Source organism: Ochotona curzoniae, unplaced genomic scaffold, assembly GCF_017591425.1.
Source record: "Ochotona curzoniae isolate NIBS_2020 unplaced genomic scaffold, NIBS_Ocur_1.0 contig_43, whole genome shotgun sequence".
Classification (NCBI taxonomy): domain Eukaryota; kingdom Metazoa; phylum Chordata; class Mammalia; order Lagomorpha; family Ochotonidae; genus Ochotona; species Ochotona curzoniae.
The window spans coordinates 32316214-32339488 of record NW_024466218.1 but is presented as its reverse complement, the minus strand read 5'-3'; the positions used below and the strand labels follow the sequence as shown (position 1 = coordinate 32339488).

The following is a 23275-nucleotide window of genomic DNA, read 5'->3' as shown; positions in this document are numbered from 1 at the left end:
GATGTGGAGCATGGTCTGAAGAAAATGCTTAAGTGGTTTTGATAGTTTTGAGATGCTGTTGATTTCATTGCTCCGAGGTTGAGGAAATCCTTCCAAGATCCATCGGCTGACATAGTCCACCTCAAAGTCTTGATTTGCCAGATACATTTTGGGAAAGTTGCCCAATTTGTCCTGCCCTCCATACACTAGATGTCCTTCGCAGGCCTCGATAAGCTGGTTGTCATGTCCCCCATGACCATCTGGATATGCAGCCTACTGCACAGGCCTTAGCTACTGTGAAGACCCAGTTCTGACACATGCACTCCGCAGTCAGATCACATACCTTGGGATTTTCTCCATGGTTGGAGTTCTGAATCCACTGTTTGAATGGTCCCCAAAGAAAGCTTGCTAGAGATGACACATGGCCTGACTCCTGTGTGTGCCAGCTGGGTCAAGGTCTGGCAAGTCCACCACCCACATTTGCCTACACAGACACACACAATGGATGGTGTGGCCCAACTTAACACTGCCCACCACTCATTTGCCCTCACACTGAATAGTGTGGGGTGCAACCTAGTCAAAGTGACCCCCAATAACTCTCATTATCTTATAATTTTTTATATCTGGGAACTCACATAAGAGTTGAAGACACACTGGAGAAAAGAGAAAAGAAAACATAATAAATACATGAGTATTCATGTTGGCTGAGCTATGAATTATACCAAAAGCAAATAAAAAAATACCATTTTTTTTTATCTTCAAACAGTGCTGAAATTTACTTTTAGAGATGAATGAGGCAAGTATTTGGCCTGGTTTTAATAGAGCAGTTAAGATTCATTTGTCCCATGTTAAAACACTTGAGCTAGAGCAATTGCTTTGGTACTGTAGGTCAAGCATCCTGTTGATATGTCACTTTCCTATATTTGGTGGCTGTTGAAGTTGTGGGTATTCTATTTCCTGTTGATGTGCATGGGAAGAGAAAAATGGCACAAATATTTGGGGTATTAGTACACATTTGCGTGACAAGGATGGTATTCTTGGCTCTGGCTTGAATAAGTTAGGCTATTGCATTTATTTAGGGAAAAAACAGTAGATGGAATCTCTCTCTCCCTTGCTCTGTCTCTGTTCTCTGTCTGTACCTCCATATCTCTGTGTCTTTAAAATAAACCAAGAAATCTTTTTAAAAAACATAAAGTAACAGCCATAAATTTAAAGTGAATAAGTGTAACCACCTAAATTTTACTTTGTAAATAAATGCAGTATAGACGATGTAAACCTTTGTGACATGACCAAATGAAATTAATGCACAAAATACATAAATAATGAGTATATAAAAATTCATAAGATAACAATTTTATTAAAATCATTAATTATTTAGAAGAATATTTACCCAAGAAATACAAATGTTTAATGAATATAGAAGAGGTGTTAATACAAAAGCTGATTGAAATAAGGTTGAATCAACTTTTTTAAAAAATATATCATGAAATACTATATAATATTCATCATAGAGAATATCATGAAATACTCAAAGAAGGTTTTGGGCAATATTATTTTCAAATGTTTGAGGAATAGGCACAATCACACTTTGAGTCTAGCAACTGGTTGTGCCATGTTTGATGCTTTGGAGAAAGTGGCATCATATTTGACATTTCAATTTTACTTTTACAAAATGTTTTCTATAAAAATGCCTTGATATGAACATAATGATTTTGTACAAATGTAAACAGAAACATTATTTATAACAGCAAAACCTAGGAAACAGATTTGATCATCAGATCTAAATCAATACTTTTTTTTGCTATACATTTTATAAGATTCTTTCTTACATATGCAGTGCAGCTCAGGATGGCCATTGTGAGATTGCCCCAGTTAGTCCCAGCATCACGAGTACAGAAGACCTCCCCAGCAGGCGTGATGCTTGAAGTGAGTTAATGTGCAGAGAGGCCCTTGTTGTTGGTTTGGTGAGTACATCTATCTTTATTGAATGATGTAGAACAGAAGAGACTCTAAAACAGAGTCAAGAAAAGAACAGGTGGACCACGATAAAGTAGGTTATATTACTTTGTTACAAAATATTTCAAGTAGAAATGATTGGTGAAGGGACTAGATGTTGATAAGGCAATGTGCATTTGTTTATTTTCCTAGGTGTTCTTTCTTGGGTGTTTAGTTCTAAACCATTGTTTTCATAATGTTTAATCTCATTATTTAAGTAAAAATACATCAAATAGATGTGCATAGTATGTGAGAAAGACCTAAATACTTCAATATGAAATATATAAAATCATACATAAAACAAAATTTGAAGAATAGCTGGAAAGAAATTAAAATGGAAATTTAAAAAACTGTATATGCTTTGCCCTTTGCCACAAAACATGTATATATTGATTTTCTTATTATAAAGACACTTTATCATCTATAAAATATAAAAAATTAGTAAATAGACAGCAAATAACATTTAGAAGATTTTAGAAGAAAAAGAACTGAAGAATTTACATGTAAGAAGATTATGAGTCTCAAGATACAACAAAAATATTCTGTAAATGTGTAGAATATGAAAAATACACTGTGACTCATGTAATCTCTAAAACTATGTAAATTGGTCCCATTTAGGAGAATAGAAGCTGTATGTGTTATTTTTACTTTCTCTTAGATTGCACAGCATTTTGATGTAAACAGCTGCGTGAATTTTGAAAACTAAGGGTTTTCAAGCAATATCCATGCACAGAATTTTTCTTTAAAAAGCAGGTGTTAGTGTATCTGTTACATGTGTATGTAACACCTCAGGATTAATATTCAGTCACAGTTTTTAATTGGAGAAGCTGAATTCAGTTAATCAAGCGTCATGCTCTAAACAAAAATCGCACATGATGATATAACAAAGTATAAGTAAGCAAAACCCTGTCATAAAATGATAATAATAATAGTAACAAGAAAAAATACCTTGAAATAAGATAACTGGAGTGACAGAAAGAGGAAAGATAGAGGGAGAAAGAGGAGAGCTTGTCCATCTTTCCTGAGCAGCTGAAGCTGTGCGTGTCTAAAACCAGGAGTCAGGAATTCCACTTGAGTCCCCCTGGAGGTGGCACGCAGCTAAGTCTTTGAGAAGTAACCTGTGTTTTAACAGGCAACTGATTGGTACGGCTAGATTTAGCTGAGACTTAAGTCAGCACTCTGAAACAGGATTAAGAGAAGACTCAGTCTACTGTGCCACAATGCTTGCCTAGGGACAATATTATTTAGCAGCTTCACTGACAAAGCACCGTGGGAATAATTGATACACAAAATACTACGCTAATATTAGTCAAGCAGAATACCAAAAAAGCAAAATTGTCAATGTCTTAAATATCTCATTGGTCATGATGGAAAAGTTTCTAGAGAGATAATCAAATATATGAACTTCATATGAAAGTTTATACAATACAATTGATCTGAAGATTGCTGTATCAATTAACAAATGGGTGAAATATTTATTAATATAACAAATAATAAACAGTTCAGTAAACTGTTATGAAAATAAGGAAATCAATGAAAAGACATATGGTATAGAAATATTATTTATTTCATTTTTGTAAATTGTAAGAATACAATCTTGGAACATAGCACTAGAGCTAAATTGGTTAATCCCATATGGGTGCCAGTTCACATCTCGGCGGCTCCACTTCCCTTCCAGCTCCCTGCTTATGGCCTGGGAAAGCAGCAGAGAATGGCCCAAAGCTTTGGGACCTTGTGCCAGTGTGGGATACAAGGAAGAAGCTCCTGGTTCCTGGCTCCTGATGGGTTCAGCTCCAGACATTGCCGCCTCCTGGGAAGTAAACCAAAAAATGGAAGATCCTTCTGTCTTTCCAACTTTCTGCAAATCTATCGTTCAAATAAAAAATATTTTTTTTAACAAAGGAATACAGTCTTATATTAATTGTAGCAGCATACTTTACCTGAGAAGTGAGCCATTTTGTTTCTGCTTCCCCTTTCCCACATTCATGAAATTCCCGCCATTCTGGTTATCCACCAATGAGATGTAATCTCTTGGTGTCTTACCTGAGAATCCCACTCCCCAATCACTTGCCATCCCTCCTCCTAGCCCCCACTCACCTACCTGTGACTGATCATCTCAGTCACCAATCTCTTGGGGCCCATCTACAGCCCCTCCTCCCACCCAATTCCCCACATCCCCACTCCTTCAGATCACCTGGGTTGTATAAGATGCACCTCCACGTGTGCCCTTCCCCTTTATCTTTTGCTTTCTCTGGTCCTCCTCCACCTTGTCCCCTTCCTGTGCCCTGGCAGCCCTCCATCCTGCCACCATGACAGGAGAATTTTCCCTTCTTGTTCTCTCCCCCTCCACCCCACTCCCATTGCTACCCTGTTGGAATAAAGGACCTCTTAAGAACCTTGCTACATCTGGCATTCTAGCTTGTAGTAAACTTATTTTGACTATGGGAAATTACCTGCACATAAGAAGTTAACTGCATTCAAAACCTAACACATTATATATGCATGTATAATTCAGTCAAACATGTCTAAAATTTTGATGAGAAAATAATATGATTGAACTAAATAATCTCTTGAATGTCTCTGAATCAGCCAACAAAAACAAAACAAACAACGACAAAAAAACAGAAAACCAGCAACAATAACAAAAACAAATGTAGAACTATGGTTTTCCTTATGGCTCTGATCCCAAAAGCAAACACACAAATATGAATGTCCAGATATATCTCTTTTGAAATACCACCTCCATGTATATTTCCAACAGAAACCTGTAAATAAAAGCCAGTCTGATATTGATAACTTGTGCTGATTTACTAAACTAACACGGGAAAAGAAATTGGGAAATTTTAGCTCTGAGATGGTCTCTCCCGAAATACTTCTCTCCTCTGGTGAGAACTGTTTTCTAATCATGGCCTGTCTCCAGCATATCAAGGTCCATCTTGATTGAGGTTGGGTTGCCACTTCTTCACTTCACTCAAGTTCACAGTCATTACCTGGGTCACCCACAACCTGTAGTTATCTTTGTGGCTGGAGAGCAGAATGAGACTTGAAGACTTGGTGGAGTTGCTAAAACTGCAAACCCACAGAGCTGTTTAGTTCTCAGACGCCCCCAGTGGGTTCTGCAAAGACAAGAGTTGGGCTTGTACCCAGCTGAGCCTCTCCAGCTCTGCCCTTCTGCACAGGCACCCATGCTCAGAGTTCTCCCAAAGAATGTGCTGCATGCCATTGCATCACAGGGTCTGCTTTTCTGAAAATCCGATTTGCTGCCAACCTAACTTCTCTTCACATGATTTCCAATGTTGCCCAAATCTTTACCATAAGAACAACTGTAAAGAAAGAATCACTGCTTGACAAGCCCAAGAAATATACAGGAACCCAATTTGTCTACCACTGTGTCTTTTGTTGCTTTGAAAGAAAACAGGATGAATGTCCTTGTTCACTGGTTTATTATTTATCCAATGACCCATCTGACTTAGATAGTGTATCTATTCTTCCTACTGGAATTCAATCAAAGGTTGAAGAAACAGTGATATGAACAGAGCCTTCAATCCAAGTGATGGGCTCTTTAAAGTACACTGAAGATGCTTTGTTTCTAACAACCTTTGTGATATAATTGCCTTTAGTTTTATTCCTAGAGTTTAAAATTGTCATGGCCATCATAAGCATTAGAACATTATTTTATGGAATTTTGTGCCTCAAATGAAGTAATTTGCTTTACATAAATATAGTAAAAAATCAAGTAGTCAAAGGCATGGAAGAGCAAACACGAATAGTTTTTGACAAGATGGGTAAGAACGATAGCATAGTAACTTCATTCACTTTGTCCAGGTGTAATCACACACATTCCTACCTAAAAAGTAACATTCTAGAGCACTTTTCAAAAAGGCCTTGAAAATCACTCCTCAGCTTGCAGTAAAAGACATTGTTTAACACATTTTTGTCTTGAAAATATACGTGGAGTTATAGCTTTTATAGAACACAGATGCACACATCTATTTTCATCATCTATTAGTCAGCTGTGATTACAGCTCTTTCTAAAATCATAGAGTTTAAGGCGCACTTCAATGCCTCAGATCTCTTCATTTCATTTAAGAATTGCACCTAAGACGAAATGGTATTTCAAAAGAGATATTTTAAATACTTCTTGCTACACCAAGTGAAAGCAGACTTGCAACAGAAGACTCCAAGACTTCTTACTACATATCTGTGTGTATGTGTATAGATACAAATTCATATGGATTTATAGTGTAGTACTTTAGTACTAATATATCCATATTTGCATAATAAATATTTATGTATGGACACAAGGATAATTTGTACGTCAACTTATGGATTGTATTTTCTCCCAATAAGTTATGAAGATGGAAATAGCCTTTAATTATTTATTTATGAAATTTATTACACTTAAAATGATATGTGTTTTCTGATAGTTCTTTCTTTGGAATCTAGTTTATGTCAGGGATTAAATATGTTTCAGAAATGTGGCAGTAGTGACTGTGTAAACTCAAAATTGACATGAAATTTTATGCTGCTGTCCCAGCACAATAGTTCAGTGGTTAAAGCTTTGCTTTGCACTCACCAGGATGCCCTGTGGGTGTCTGTTCATGCCCTGGCTGGTCCACTTCCAGCATTCTTCCAGCCTCCCTTCTGGCTCCTAGCTTGTGCCCTGGGAAAGCAGTAGAGGTTGGCCCAAAACCCTGGGACTGTGCAACCGCATGGGAAATCTGAAAGAACCTTCTAACTTTGAATTGACTTAGCTCCAGCCTTTGAGGCACTTGGGAAGTGAGCCAACAAGTAGAAAAGTGTTTGTCTCTCTTCTCTGTAAATCTCTCTTTCCAATAAAAATAAATAAACCTTAAAAAGTTGTATACTATTGAAAAATTATTTAGGCAATAATATTCTAATGTTAGTTACCATAATTTTATGTTCAATCATATGAATTTAGCTATCACTAAAGAAAACTTATTTTAAACATCTTACTTTAATTTATTATTGTTTTTTTAAATTTTGAATTTGGTGGTATAATTTCACAGGGTCTTGCGATCCCCACCCTACGCCCAAATTCCCAATCCCAGACTGATTCGCCCCATATTATTACAATAGCATAGTCCTTCATGAGCAGCCATAAGTCCATTAATCTGTTCTTTAAGTGTGACCCCATATTACTGGTACAGACAATGTCAGATAGTCCAGTATCATATTGTTTAGATATATCCAACAGTTTTGTTGAGAGTTCATGTTTGATTTGAAAGTAGGGATACATACTGCATTGCATCTTCACATCTGAATATGATAGTCTCTATTATGCCATTGCTATACATTCCCTTAAATAAGAAGCCATGAAAAAAAGTCAACAACTGGTATGAAGTTGAAACAAAAATTTTATAGCACCATGAAGTTGAAAATCGCGCCTCTGAATAACCAACGCATGGGTGCAGAAAGGAAAACACAAAAGCCTCTTGGATGAAATGAAGCCAGCATTCAATCCATCAGCAGTGATGAATTCAACAAAGAAAATAAACTATTCAGAAGAAATAAAAATGAAAACAAAACCACTAAAGTGCATGGGATGCAGCAAAAGCACTATGGAAAGGACTACTGATCTTACAGTTTGCATGGAGCGTGCCTTACACCAGAGAGAACATAGGGTGTTCGTTCTTGGAATTGACTTATTTCACTGAGCATAATTGTCTCTAGTTATAACCACCTAGTTGTGAATGTTATACTTTCATTCTTAATTTTTAAAAATTTTATTTCTTTTTTATTATTACTATCATTTTCTGATACACTTTCAGAAGGCCTGGGGTTTCCTGCAAGTTCACTCTGAGTTCCCTTACCCTCTCCTCCACCACTAGTTCCCCTATGTTATTAATAAAGTATGGTTCATCATAAATAGTCATATGCGTATCATTGCAGCATCCTATTGTCAAGATATAGTTAACGTTTCGTTAGGATATATAGTTTCATTAGGAGTCCATCTCTGATCTGGAAGTAGAGATGTATACTGCGTTGTATCCTCATATCTGGATATGATAGTCTGTATTACACAGTTACTATATATTCCCTTAAATGAAAAGCCACAAAATTAATCAACAGCAGAAATAAAAATAGAAATTTGCAAGTTAAGTAACAAGCTACTGAATGAATAACATGTTGCTGAAGATATGAAAATCAAGAACCTTCTTTAAGAAAATGATGCTACTGTATGACCTATCAGCCAGTGAAGAATTGAATTTAATGAGAAAGAGTTTTGAAGAGATGAAACACAACTTCCACAGTTTGTACCAACTAAGCAATTACAGCTTAAAAGGAACAGATGTGTCACCCATTTCTTTAGTCACTTGGAGTTACTGATTGTAGAAACAGCTAAACAGACAGCATAGAGTGCCAGCTATATGGCCATTTCATTCAAACAACTATAAATGATTTCAGCCAATAGGATCATGAAGAGAATAGAAATAGGATTTTTAATTTAAACACACATTATATTGATATATGTGATACATAAATATTCTATGTGATCTTAAACACAGGCTATAAGAAATTTGCCTTTTTTGTATGCACTTTATCTTGCAGTCAGGAGGGACTATAAATGGAAAACTCATGCTTTGCAGGTGAGATAGTCCCTAGGAGCCTTTTCTACTTGAGTTGTTCACTCTTTTATAATAAAATCTAGTGCCTATTGAAAGAATGCTACATCAGTTGAAATGATTGGCAATAGAGGCTTAAAACCTGGAGAAGTGTTCATGAGATAAGTTATTAACATTGGAGGGCATATTCTTTAAAAGTGTCATTTTATATTGAGAGCCAGAGAGCTGTTGTTCCCAAGTTGTGGCTCCCTTGCAGGCATGTCTGTAGTGGCTGCATCTGGGCCAATGTAGTGATGTTTCCAAGAGTCGGAATTTGCAGGGTGTTGCATTCAAGAGCTGGAACAGGGCAAGGATCCCTGCCACTGAGATGTAGGCTACAGTTGGTCTAACTAGTTCATTAAATGGCCAAATGTCTGCTCCTCATACTCATTTATGATGCATCATTATTTCATTTTTCTTTGCCACTTCAAGACATTTGTGGTAGAAGATCAATAAAGATACCACCAGATCTGTACTTTTTATTGGAAAAGTCACTGCATTATGTTGAATAATCTACCATGTATTTTTCAGCTTTGATAAGTCTAACTGGACACTCCCTTCCTAGTCATTTGAATGAGATTGCAACAGTCAAAATCTGCCTGCCAGTAATAGAGGTAAACTAATTGCCTTTGAGTACTAATTATTTAACTCATGAACACACAAATATCTGTGGAACAATCACAATATACTAGCCAAAGGTGTGAGTTCATACGCATTTGTCAAATGTCTTTGAGAACAGCAATGGGGTTCGAGGTGAGATTGCCTGTAGGGAATGCTGCGAAGCCAATAAATTGCAGGAGCCATTCACTTTAATGACAGCAATGCCCAATGTGTGAGAAAAGAGCCAAATTTTCATTCATAAGGCAATCAATCAAAATAATGCTATTACAGAAAAAGCAATGTTTCCCATTCTTTTTAACTTAAAATAAAAATTATCCAAGTTATTGGGTGTGCAGTAGGGTAAGCACCATGGTGAAAAAAAGAAAAAGGCTGTTTGTTTGTTTGTTGTTTGTTTTCGCCAGTATCACATGTCACTGTTCTGGTTTCATTTCTGCTGATACGCTTGCAACTTAACTCCCCACCAACGTGCATGGGAAAGCCGAAGACAATGACCCAAATACTTGAGTTCACTACCAATGTGGGAGACCCAGGTGAATTTCCAGGCGCTTGCCTGAAGCTTCGCCCAACTCTGGCTGTTTGTAGTCATTTATGGAGTGAACCAGTAGATGGAAGATCTGTTTCTCTCTGTGTCACCTTCCCTTTCAAATGAATAAGATAAATTTTATATCAAAAAACAAAAGAGAAAAAAAGAACATAAGGGTTTTAATGCTAAGAAATGTTCCATTTGAAGATTAATCATTTTTGAATAAAAATCAAGACTGATTATATTTACCAATAATTTTTAATGACAGAATTTTATATTATTTCTTATCTCTGAGACTATTGGGAGTTTTAAATTCTTGAAGTTATGCTATGAGATTCTGCTCAGCTCCTGATTATAAGGGAGCACTCTTACCAGTGCTAAAAATGTTAACAGGTTCTAAAATCACAGTTCTCAACAGCTATCAGATGGCAGGACTTTCTGTACCCTGTTGTTATTTGATTTAAAATCATTTTCCTTTCGGTCAGATCCAGCTGAAACCAATACATTCTCTTACAATAATGTCTGCAACCACACATGCTAAAAATAGGACTTGAGCAAAACCCCCAGTTTCATACATAGAAAAAAATCTGCTCTGTTCTGGATGGAATGGTGTCATGCATTTTCCAATCTCAAATAGCTCTTTTTGGTTTCAACAGGGTGATCCCATGCAGAGGTAAATGGTTGAATGTGTGTATATCTAAGTAGTGATTAAATAGGTTTTTCATGCTCCTTGGTCGAAAAGTACCTGACCCATACCCAGGAAGGGTACAGAGGTCACAATGAGCCCAGTAGGATAGGTTCAGATTTTTCTCTGATCAGCCAGCCCTATTTAGTGCTTCTCCTCCATTATCAGACCATGCCGTTGTCATATGGCAGTGGGCAGGATGTCTGGAAGGGCTTGTACAAAATCAGACTCCTCAAAATCAGGAGAAACTATATTGTGGGCTTATTTAACATGTAGTTCACAGTTGCTTGAATTAACACTTTTGCTTTCACTCAACGTGGAAAACAGGATCAAGAAGGAAGCGCAGGGAGGGTGGTGCTCTGTGCCGCTCATGTTTTGTGTCTAGGAAGCCCCTGGGCTAAAGAAATACTTGTTCTCATAGCTTGTTTTAGAAACATGTGATTCTGGAGACAAGATGGTGCTTAGATATCCGCAGGTTACTTTCTACAAGAGGCTATGCAGCAAAGAAGTCCCCCTTGAATTGCTGCCCTTTAAAAATTATCTCCATAACTTAGTTCAGAGAGTTTTACAAATAACATTATAATAACTTTGTGGGCTATGGAAGCAAACTTTAATTAGTTTATTTTAAAGACAGTGCAAAATGTTAAGTACAAACACCACCTGCTTTCATCATGTTTGCTTATAGCTGTCAAGCCTGAGTACTCTGTAATCCCTCTGACTTCTGCAAGGATTTTGGCCAAAATCAGAAGGGTCTCCTGTCCTAGTTTATTACTTAGCCACAATCTTTCACTTCCCATGCCAAGGTCATGATCATGGTCTCATAATAGTTCTGGTCATCGAAATAATAGATACTCTTTACTAAGAATTTAAAATAATAAAATCTTGACCTAGAAACAGGACTTTAAGTTTCACCTAACTCAATTATCAAGTAAGTTTACAATCCCAATAGCCTCAATTAATGCAAAAATAATAAATGTTAGATCCTTTCTCCATTGCTGAGTATTTCTGTGTTACAGTTATAAGCATCCCTTACCTTATATCTCTTGGGCACTTCCACTAACACTTCATAGCAAATGGCCTTCACTCATATTCAGTACCAGTCCTGCAACTGGTATCTCCACTGGCAGCAATTGCAGTAAATGGCAAGACAAGGTCAGTGGTCAACTACTGAATATAAATTCAAGGTTCAGTAATATAATGAGGAATATTTTAGCTCACACAAAATCTTTAGGTTATTCTTTTTTTATGAAGAGATATGTAAGCATGATTAAAAGGGAGAAATTAAAGTAATTAAGATGGTAGCAATGAGATAGAGGTGATCCTGTGACATAGCAGCTTAAGCAGTTGCCGGGGATGCCAGCACCCCTTACAGCCCACCGTTTTGGTCCCAGACGTTTAACTTCCAACCAGCACTCTGCTGAAGTATCTGGGAAAGTGACAATGAATGCCTTGAATGCTTGGGCTCCTGCAACCATGAGAAAGACTGAAAGAATCTCCTGGCTTCAGCTCCAGCTAGCCCCAGCGCTGCAGCCATTTGGGAAGTCACTTAACAAATGGAAGGAATCTCTCTGTTTCTCTTCTCCCCTGCCCTTGGCATATGTGTGTGTGTCCCACTCTTTCTCTCTCTCTCTGCAACTTCCCTCTTCAAGTAAATAAATAATATCCTTAAAGAAACAGAGAAAAAGAAGGAAATTTTGAAGTCAGAATAGCCTAGGAATTGAGCGATATGGCACAAAAATCAGCTCTCAAGAAGAATAAAATGTGAACAGTTACAGCAACAACATAAATGGTGGCAGGCAAAACAAGTTTATTCTGAGTTTAGGATTATTAAGTTTATGAGTCATAAAATTACTTAATTCTTTAATAGGAAATATTTTAGAGTCTATTTCTCTGGAAGTACACATACATAAACTCACAGACACAGTCACCATTTCACACACCCTCAATCTCCCACAAGTTTCAAAATAAGTGTCTTCCAATTGTGTTTTCACTTTATTGACCCCATAAAGTGTTGCTTATTCATGGATATTCCAGGTAGCCTCATGTGTCAACTTTGTATTAATTTAACCATTAAGGCAGTACTAATCCCCCTCTCTGGATACTGCTCATTCTTTAAAAAAGTGTTTTCTAAAAAGTATGCAATTTTGAAATACCACATAATATTTCAGTGTAATAGTGATTTTCTAGTATAATATTTTTTGCTCCTTAAAAATATTATATCTAGACTTACAATCTAAAAATTCTGCAACTATTTTATATTTCTGAAAACATTATTAAACTCCAGTTAACTCGGCTACTGTATTCTAATCATGTGACAGAATCAAATGGTGTCTTATTCTCAGATTAATTGAGAAGTCACTGAAACTTCTTGAAATTACAGAAAAGTCATTGTGAGCTTTGTCATCTTATAGTCAACCAAGCAGTACATGCTATTTGGAGTTGATTATTTTTTGAGAAGTATCATTTAAATGAGAAGACAATAAAAATAAACTTCAGCAAGAAGTCTAGCTTAATTATGTCTTTGTATTATCAAAATCACAGCTTAAGTAGAATGAGACCAATAATTTAATCCAACAACACAAAAGAACTCTGCAAATTGCATGTAGGCAAAATAATGTGTCATAATTAATTCTAATGGAGAGATCATTCATCAGAGTTCCCAGAACAGAAGCCGCACCTCCTTCACCCACAGATTTAAAAATATGCACATTTAGGACTTCATTTTCTTATGCAGAAAAAATTTTAATATAAGAAGCATTAGGGGCATAGAGATCTAAATTGAGTTGTACCTGTTCTTAAGGTGCTTAGGCATCTCTGCAGGAGATGATGTCATTGCTAAAGGAGGCGGCTGCACGGCTATTGACATGCTAATCGGGACCTGCACTGACTTCAGAGATGGATCATGTTTTGCTAAAGCTATTGTTGATAATAAAATTACCAGGATTGTTGGATTCGGTGTGCCTGTGATAGAAAGGTCAAGGTTTCAACAACTGCCAAGTGAGCTCATCTCAAAGCTCTCCTTAATGTCATCCTGACCTAAATCATGGGGCAGGTGTCTAGTGGAGAGATTATGCTGTGACTTGCAGCATTTATCTTTGTATACTGGTTGTGGTTTTGTAGTGTAAACTGACAAACTTCTGCATCAAAAAATCTAGCTCAAGCAGTATACAATAAGGGGAATGGAGGGAGGCTAAATAAATTTCCACCATTAAGCATATGCTTTTAAATTATTTTTAAAATTTTATTTATTACTATTGGAAAGGCATATTTACCGAGAGAAGGAGACACAGAGAAAGATCTTCCATCCACTGGTTTACTTCCCAAGTAGCAACAATGGTATAGGGTCCTAAGGTTTTGAGCCATCCCCACTGCTTGCCCAGGTCACAAGCAGGGAGCTGGATGAGACTGAGACGTGGAGCAGCTGGGACAAGAACAAGTGCCCATATGGGATGCCAGCGGATGCAAGGTGAGGACTTTACTGCGGTTTGATTTTTTTGTGATTATAATAAGACACTGAGAAGTGCCCACAAAGTCTGTTGAAGTTCACTTTTATCTTGGATACTTCTGCATTAGTAGAAACATTTTAAAGTGTTTTCCTTGGTTTGTGGGGCAGAAGGAAAGATGTAAGGAGAAAGAAACAAAGGCAAGAATCAAAGGTTGCAGAAAAAAATGATACAAATTATTCATTAATAAGTAAAAACACAGGCCTGGCGCTATAGTGTAGTGGTTAAAGTCCTTGTTTTGTATGCACCAGGATCTCATGGGGCACTGGTTCTAATCCTGCAAGCCCTGCTTCTTGGGAAAGCAGTAGAGAATGGCCCAAAGCCTTGCAACCCTGCACCCGTGTGGAAGACCCGGAAGAGCTTCTGGTCCTGGCATCGGATTGGCTCAGCTCCAGCCATTGCGGTCACTTGAGAAGTGAGCCATCAGTCCGAAGATCTTCCTCTCTGTCTCTCCTCTTCTCTGTATATCTGCCTTTCCAATAAAAATAAAATAAATCTTTCAAAAAAATAAGTAAAACATTACAGGTCCACTATTTACAAAGTACAGAAATAAGAAAACAAATGATGCAATATTTTTCCTGTGCCCAATTCTGCATGGCATAGAATAAAGATTGTGAACTTGTTATTATTGTGAGCAAGAATATATCTGGACAAAGAAAAATCAAATTCAATAATGAGAGTTTTTTTTTTCTTACATATTTCTTTCCTAAGACTTATTTTCATCTAAAAGGCAGATTTTACAGAAAGGGGATAGACAAATAGAAACGTCTCTCATTTGCTGGCTCACTGCTCAGTATTCTCTGACAGCCAGAGTGAGGGGATGCAAAGAAACAGCCAGGAGCTTCCTCACGCTAGAAGCGGAGTAGCTGACACCCGTACGGGATAGCAATGTTACTCTCTCTTACATATTTCTTAATGTTTCATTTCTAGAAAGTAGTGCTTAGGGACTAATTTGGAAAAATGTCATGAAGGAGTTTGTGACTTTCTACTGTTACCCTAATATGAAAGAGAGAAAAAAATGTGCGGGAAAAGCATGATATCATATTAGAGGGTTCACGGTATTCCTTGACGGGCACAGCAATGTTCCCGTCCTTACTTCTTCAGTGTGCTCTCTGGTGGATCAGCTTCATTGAACTTGAAGTTTTACTCTGTGAAGCCCAGCTCCGCCTGCAAGCAGCGGGATAATACATGTGGAGATCCATCAGTGTCCCTGACACACTTCCTATCCAGTTCTCTGTGTGTGGCCTGGGAAAGCAGAGGAAGATGACCTGAAGCTTCGGGACCTTGCAACCACTGGGGAGACTGAGCAGAAGTTCCTGACTTCAAATTGGCTCCGCTCCGGCCCTGGCATCCACTTGGGAAGTGAGCCAGTGGATGGATGCTCTTTCTCTCTCTCCTTCTCTCTGTAAATCTGCCTTTCCAATAATAAAATTAAAGAAACGTTTCAATCAAAGGAGGCATGGTTATGTATACATTTCTATTATGGGGGGTATGTAAATTAAAGAAGAGACACATGACATCAGTGATTTTCACACTATGTAGCCAAAGCTAGTTAAAAAGTACATTTCGGATTTCTCACTTTTCTGTAAGAAATTCTGAGGAGGACAGGTGTATTACAATCATCTCTGGCTCTATCAAGTCAGCTAGCTCCAACACCAATATAATTTTGACTTTGCAATGATGTGCTTAGTTCTAAGCTACATTATGATTAATTACTTCAGGTCGCACTAAATAAAGGACAGCGACAAATACAAAGTAACACCAGTGTATTTCAGCAAGAATATAAAGGTTGAACTTGCTAAATGGACGGGTACCAGCACTGTGCCAATGTGCAAGAGTGAGTCAACCCATGTGACACATTGTGAGAGGCAAAAATACAAGGGGGAGAGTAAAGGAAGAAGGCAAAGAAATGTGCTCATCACAGACTCAGAGAGACATCTGGTAGCGCAAAACTGTATGTGGAGTATGTTTATAATGTAATCAAGTCCAGAGTTACGTTATTGTGAATGTGTGCAAAAACTGCAAGTGTGCAAGTGGCAGTTACGTTTCTGAGCATCTTCCTATTGTTGAGTGCTACTGTTTCATTTTGCTGATATTTTCTCTGTGTTTGCGAGACACAGATTGTAGTGATGATTACTGCTTATTCACGCTTATGTCATTCTCTTGATGGCTCATTAGCACGATTAGTGCAAGAAGAAGGAGAAATTTGTTACTGCAGTCTTGTGTTGAAGCATCTTGGGTTGCACGGCCCTTTTAATGTATTCAATAATCCATAAAGCGATTATTATTTTATTTTAATTTCAGTCAAACCCAACTCCCGTTTCTCCTTTTGGTGTATGCCACTGGAAGATATTGAATCACACAAATAGTTACTCGAATGTCCTGCTTATTTGTTTGTTTGTTTATTTATCACTGGTTTCAGGACATCCAGTAAACCTTCAATCACAGATGTCTTATCTGTGAAACAAAGAAAGAATTTTGTGCCGGTCCAGCACAAGCTGTCGGTTTGGATATGCATGTGTACATAAAACAGAAAGAGATTACAAAGCTTCACGCTTGCCCTGATTAAAACCCACCACAATTTACCATCCTCATCATCACCGTTATATCAAGTGCTAACCACATTTTTTGGAAGTTCTCTAGGGTGTCATGAAGCTGCTAATTTTACTTTCACAGAAATCCTCATCATTTGCTTGAATGAGGTGGTGAGAATGTCCTTGGAGGTCATCCAGAAGCTTCATCCCAAGCAAGACTTGAGTTATAAGGCGAAAGAAGTTGAGGCGTGAATGAGGAGGTGGCAAAGCCAAGAAGGCTCAGCAAAAACTATCAGGCTCCATGTCACATGGGGCTCAGCAGTGGTAGTTCACCAAGCATTCTCTCATTAACCTCTACTAGATGCTCAACTCCAGAGCATGGTGGGAGAAATGCAAAGGTTTCCCCGCTTCAACAGGCGTTCTCAGCAAATCCTGGCCAGCCACATGGTCTATGCTTGAGTCACCAGTGCACAGCTCCAGACTGTCAGAGCTTGTGCCCGCTTTCCCCGATGCTGACGTTATTTGAGTGATCCTGAACGTGTCTGGTACGCAGAATATTTGAGCCTACAGGGCTTCTGGGAGGCCTCGACAGCCACACGTCTGATGACTTTCTGTGTCACTCCTTTAACAGCCAGTCCTCTTTGTTCTTTGCTTGCCCCACATATCATGTGCTCGCCAAACTGACATGCCCTCCAGGGACTCTACCACCTGTTCCCACGCCCACACAGATGGGCGTTCAGTCCATGAGCCACCGGCATTGGACAAAGCACATCATGGTGGCTTATTCTGCACACTGTTGCAAGACCATCACCATCATCTGCTTCTACAAGGAAGGCTGTTGCCTCTCTAAAAGCTGAGAACTCCGGGGTCCCCACACGGTTCAGAACCATGCACATTTCAGCAGCAGAGCAATTTTAAGACAAAGTCACTGATTTTTGCTCCACATAGGTAGTAAAATCAGTCCTCCATGACATGGATAAACAAATCTACAGTCCCCAAGAGATAGACTCAAATTCGTCACTTTAGGGAGCTTAGTGATCAGAGCACAGTTACAGCCTTTCAGTACCATACTGCTTCTTCATAGACGTGAGGTTAGCCTCATGTTTGACAACCCTGCAATCAGTCCTCATATGGTATTGCAATAGAATTGGGTTTGGACTGATGGATGGGAAGATTTAGAGAGAAATCACAAAGGGAAAGGTTGCCTACAGGGTGGTAGTTCCATCATTGAACTGTTCTGCCTGGAACATGAGAGCTATAGTAGCATGGATTATGATAATCCATGCACCTTTGAGGCTCTGCAGGAACATATGAGTCAGAATTACCACGGTAGGAAAGCTCAGGAACAGAACCCCACACCTGTCTCATTATATCCCTGTAAGCTTCTCATGCTGGCAAGTTCACAGAGCTTGTTTTAATTCTTAGGAGAAAAGCAGGATTGGAGTGAGAAGAATCTGAGAGTAGAAACGTCCCATTGCTTCGTGAGAAAAGAACAGGCACAGTGCCCTCTGTGTCTAGCCATGGCTAGAACAAGATGAGTTAGCTACCCGGAGGGCTACTGTTCAATTCCCATTACACCTAGCTTTCTTCTCTTCTCTTTCTCCCATCCTCCACTCCTTCTTTCCATCCTTTCTCTGTGTGTATCTTTTTCTCAGTCCCCCATCTTTCTTTCCTTCCTCCTTTGATTGAATACTAGCAACATGTAGGCATTTATCATGCATGTACTGTAATTCAGATTTTTGCTCTTGAAGACAAACAGAAAAGCGTAACAAATCACAAATGGAGTGGTGTTCACTTTGACAGCACATGTACTAAAACTGGAATGATACAGAAAAGAATAGCATGGACCCTGTGCAAGAATGACACCAAATTACAAATGGAGCAATAAATGAAGATATTGATTTTAATCCAGGACTGATGGCAAACTACGTTCCTAATTGCTAAGCCTATTAAGGTGGAAGTTTTTACAATTTAACTATGCATTGCTAATGGTTGTTTTAAACTTGCTTGAGTGCATGTGTTTATATATTTATGAGTACTTAGATAGCTAGAGAATTTGTTGGTTTAGATTCTCTTTTTTCATTTCACGAGATTCCCTTAATTTCCCCGCTCTATTTGTACTTGTAAGATTTTTGTTCTATGAAAATGCAACAAAGATAAAAAGGAGAACTGTGTACATTTTTTAGTTCTAATCTGCATTAATAGCCCATGTAAAACAATAGATCACAATGTAATAAAAAACATTCAAGGACTAAATGAGACTTTTCTATCCTAGATGTAAGACAGTAGAGTGAAAGGTTAGTTTGATTGTTAAAGATTATTTATTTATTTATTTGGAAGAGTCATTGGGTGAGAGGGAGAGACAAATTAAAGAGAAGGACATCTTGCATCCAGCAATTTGCCCTCCAAGGCAGGCCAAAGCCAGGAGCTTTCCCAGGTATCCCACATGGTGGGCGGGGCCGAGTAGCTGGGCCAGCCTCTGCTGCACTTGTGGGCACATTAGCAGCGGCTGGCCTGGAAGCCAGGACGCAGACTACTGCCCAGGAGGTGCAAGCTCTGCAGGGCATTGATTTCATTTGCTGTAGCATCACATTGGCCCAAGAAGCAAAATTTGCACAGTCTCCGTCTTTGTTATTTTTCTGTTTATTATATGTATTTAATCTATACGAAGTAATACCATAGAATACATGTAGCTAATGAAAAAGTTACAACAGTGAACAGATGGACACATCCAGTTTCATGATTTATCCGTTTTTGTGGCAAGAATGGCAAAATGTACTTACTTTTTTAGAAAGCTTTGTTATTAGGACACGGCACGGTGGCCTAGAGGCTAAAGTCCTAGCCTCAAACACACCATGATCCCATATGGACGCCAGTTCTCATCCCAGCAGTCTCGCTTCCCATCCAGCTCCCTGCTTGTGGCCTGGGGAAATAGTTCATGATGGTCCAAAGCCTTGGTGCTGTACACCCGTGCATGTGTGCGGGACACAGGAGCCAGGAACGTCTTCGGGACCTTCCACACGATGCAGGGTCCCAGGATTTGGGGCCATTTTGCTCTGCTTTCCCAGGCTACAAGCAGAGAGCTGAATGGGAAGTGGGATATCAGGGATACAAACTGTCACCCATATTGGATTTTGGCACATTCAAGTTGATGAATTAGCCACTAGGCTATTGCACTGGACCCAAAAATGTGCTTACTTTGCACAAATACAAATGTGATACAGTTTTGTTACCTGTAGTCTTCATGACTGACATAAGCTTTCCGGAATGGTTTACTCTGCTTATCTGCTTCATATTCTCTGTTAGGACACTCTCACTTCTTCCACACTTACCCAAACACCAGAGAAGCAATTCAGGGGTAGAGCTCTCTCTTGTTAACAGCTTGGTCTGTGAGAGTCCAGAGACCTAGACGAGCTCTTAATTCCTTCCTAGAACAGTTTCCTGCAGGATTCAAGGGCCTCGGTAGGCCCAGTGTCTCCCAGGTCTGTCCATCTCCTAGCAACACTGCACTGGGGCCGTGCTACAAAACCACACGTTCTCAACAGATTTCATGAACTGAAATCATTTTCAGCTCTAAAATGAACTCTGACTGATGCATAAACATTGTATTTTTATTACTTTTTCTAAGATTGATGTAATTTATATGTAATAGCTCCCCTTTATCTTTTAGTCATATTTAACTATTATCCACTTCATTTCCATTTGCATCCTGTGTTTATATATCTTTCTGTCATGGATCGGATTGCAGTTTGAGTAATACCCAAAGGACCTTGTCTTGGGTATTTGATGCCCAGGGGTCTGATGTTACTGGATAATGGAGTAGGGGCTGTGACTTCCTCTTATTATGATGTTTGAGGAGTGGCTGGGGCAGATCTTTCTGGTCACGGGGCATGCCTTGGAGAGGCAGTTTATGTCAAAAAAGCTACATACAGAAGAGGCCTTCTGGTCTGTTTCCTGGTGTGCCATGTGACCCTCCCTCCACCTGCATGCCGCATCCAACATCACCTGCCACAGGAATGGACTTGGCTGGTGTGGGACTGTCACCCTCCTGTCGGGGTAGTAATAGAAAGCTGGTACAGTATCTGGTACATTACCACTTACCCACAATCTGTTCCCTTTTCCATTTTCTCTGTAACAAACAGTGCCTAAATATTGAAATAACGTTATTCAAAAACAACTGTCAAGTGTATCACATCTCTTTAATTCAGAGTATATATCCTAAGAGACATCAAATTTTCTTTTGTAACTGCAGTTTTAATTATCTAAGTAAAAAAAAAAAGGTTAAGATTGTTGCAACACTGCTCTATTAGTTATCAACCACCTGCTTGAATATGAAGCAAGAAGTTACATCATGGGAAAGATACGTCATTTTTTATATGTGACATTAAAATAGAGCAATCAATAACATGGCACTCTCCAATACTTCTCCTCCTGAACCCGGACTTGCCACGTACTGTTACATCCTCTTTGGGGGCCTGTTGCTACTCTGGGCCGTGGAGTGAAAGAGTCCTGCTGCTCTCCGTCCGTGTGGACATGTAGAGGTGTTAGAGTTTGCTCAGCACTACAGACCTGCCTTCCTGTAGCAGCAACAAGTACCTGTCTCCTTGGTGCTGATTTGTGGTGTACCCCGTTTGTAGTGTTCCCTGTAATCTTTTGCTTTTAGCTTTATTTTTTTTCTTTGTGAGTTGATTTAATCTCTTGTCTGATCTCCTAGATTAAAAAGTCACTCTAGGACCCTTATTTGATTTGCAAAGTAAAGAGTGATGACAACCCTTTTAGAATGTTCCTGCCTCCTGATTCCACATATCAAGGTCAGTTCCAAACATCATTACAGAACCTCCGTGTGGGAATGACCTGTGGCTGACGAAGCCGCTACTTACATGTTTACTACTGGATATTAATGAGACTTTACGTCACTTGGAAAAAAGACACATTCAAAAATCATGTCTGCCCTAAGACTGCATTAACACTCCACCTCGAAGTGTCGTCCATCGGTGTAGAAAAGCACGTGGACTCATTTGTCTTTGCTACACTTTGGAAAGGCAGTTTTCAAAAACATATAGGTATCCAATCACTAAGAAATAGACCTCTCCAGAATCTTGAATTTCAGTTCACATTAGATGCATCCTGGGCACGTTCATACATGACGCGCGTACCGTAGGACTTCCGGTCTCAGGGTAACGTAGGACGCTGCGATCCAGTAAATCAGATAACTAAGTCAACCACATAGAGATTTTTTGCTGTCTTTCTTTTCTTCTGTCAGTATCTGCTGATTCGTTTTTCTCTCTGTTCAAAATACTTGAAATAATAGCCTTATGGAAAAGTGAAATGAGCGTACACAGATGTAATTTTAAAAAATCTTTGCATACAAGCTTCCTATGTAAACATTGCACATAGTTATATACATACATACACGCATGCATATATACATAAATACATACATACTATTTTTAAAAGCAAGGGTGGATATATTTAAACCGTAGAATATAGAATCGTGGCAATGGCTTCATAATGAGGACAGAATGGTGTATTACTGTGCTAGCGGTATAATTCAATGAAGGAGTAACAATCCTTTATCTGTATTTAACCCCCTAGAGCAATAAATCTGTAACATTCAGCATTCGCAGGTTGATCTTGTTTGTATTTATCTCTACTGATTTACAAAACATATCATATTGTTAACACCAATTGCGCCAGGAACCAAGACGTATGACGTCCAATACAGTGGTTAAAACACCAGGTGGCGCTCTCCTGCTGCTTTGTCTGTTGTCAAGAACACTAAGACTCATTCATGCCAACACCAAGTCCCTTCATTTGGATAAAACGCCCAGAGACTTTTTACTGCATTTAGCCACCACCTCATCTAAGAGTGACAGTTTTTACCCACAGGCATTAATTTTAAAATTTAATTATTTTCATTTTATTTTTAAGGGGGAAGGTGTGAGTAGAGCTTTCCTGTCTGTTGGTTCAAACTCAAACGCCAGCACCAGTCAAGATTGAGACAAGAAACCCATTCAAGCTGTCTGTGAGACCGAGGCCCGGTGACTTAGGCCGTCCTCTGTTGCCACACAAGGTGCTCATCAGCAGGTGGCGGGATCGGAAGCGGTGTAGCCAAAACTTCAACCAGCTATTCCAATAAGAAATGCAGGTATTCCAAGTTCCAACGTGCAAAAGTACTGAGCACCTGCCTCTCCAGCTCTCTGAAAAAGCACGACCGCTTTCCCTCCTGCGGTTCTGGCTTATCCACGCAGGGGACTCCCACGGAGTAACTGATGCATCCTGGCTCGTGTGAGTGGCTCGCTCCGAGAGCCAACAAGCGCGTTCACTCACACTCATATTTTCAGGCACAAATAATAGGAGACCACAATCCTATCAAAGTAGTATGTCTATCCAGGATGCAACACGCCTCCAGGCTCCGGACGCCCCTCGCGGGAGGGTCTCCCACGCCTTCTTTTTCATCTTCCTCATCAGTCGTGTATAGCGTTTCTTTCCTAGCCGCGCTGTGGTGGAGGTTCCTCTGCCTTCCGTCTGTACTAGGAGGCATTTCTGCTTTCGCTACATTTTGGGGGTGTCTCCCCTTAGAGGAGTTTCTTGCAGGCTCCCCTTCTAAAATTATAATAAAAATTTAATTAAAGCCCACATAATCAAAAAACGAACATGAATATCTTCTATCCTTCCGGCCTTTTCACCATTGTTCTGAGTAAAATTCTTAAATTCAGTTTCTAGTGTCCCTTCATCATATTCACAAATAACCTCTAAATAAGACCGCAATTGTTGCCTGGTTATCTTTGATCGACTTTTCACTAAAA

At 39.0% G+C, this 23275-nt stretch overlaps 1 non-coding gene across 1 annotated transcript; it reads left to right on the top strand.

The window, feature by feature from the left end:
• Positions 1 to 18253: 18253 nt before the first annotated feature.
• On the top strand, positions 18254 to 18360 carry LOC121159789. The gene has a single exon (XR_005884440.1). It is a non-coding gene; the product is annotated as a U6 spliceosomal RNA (small nuclear RNA).
• The last annotated feature ends 4915 nt before the right edge of the window (positions 18361 to 23275 follow it).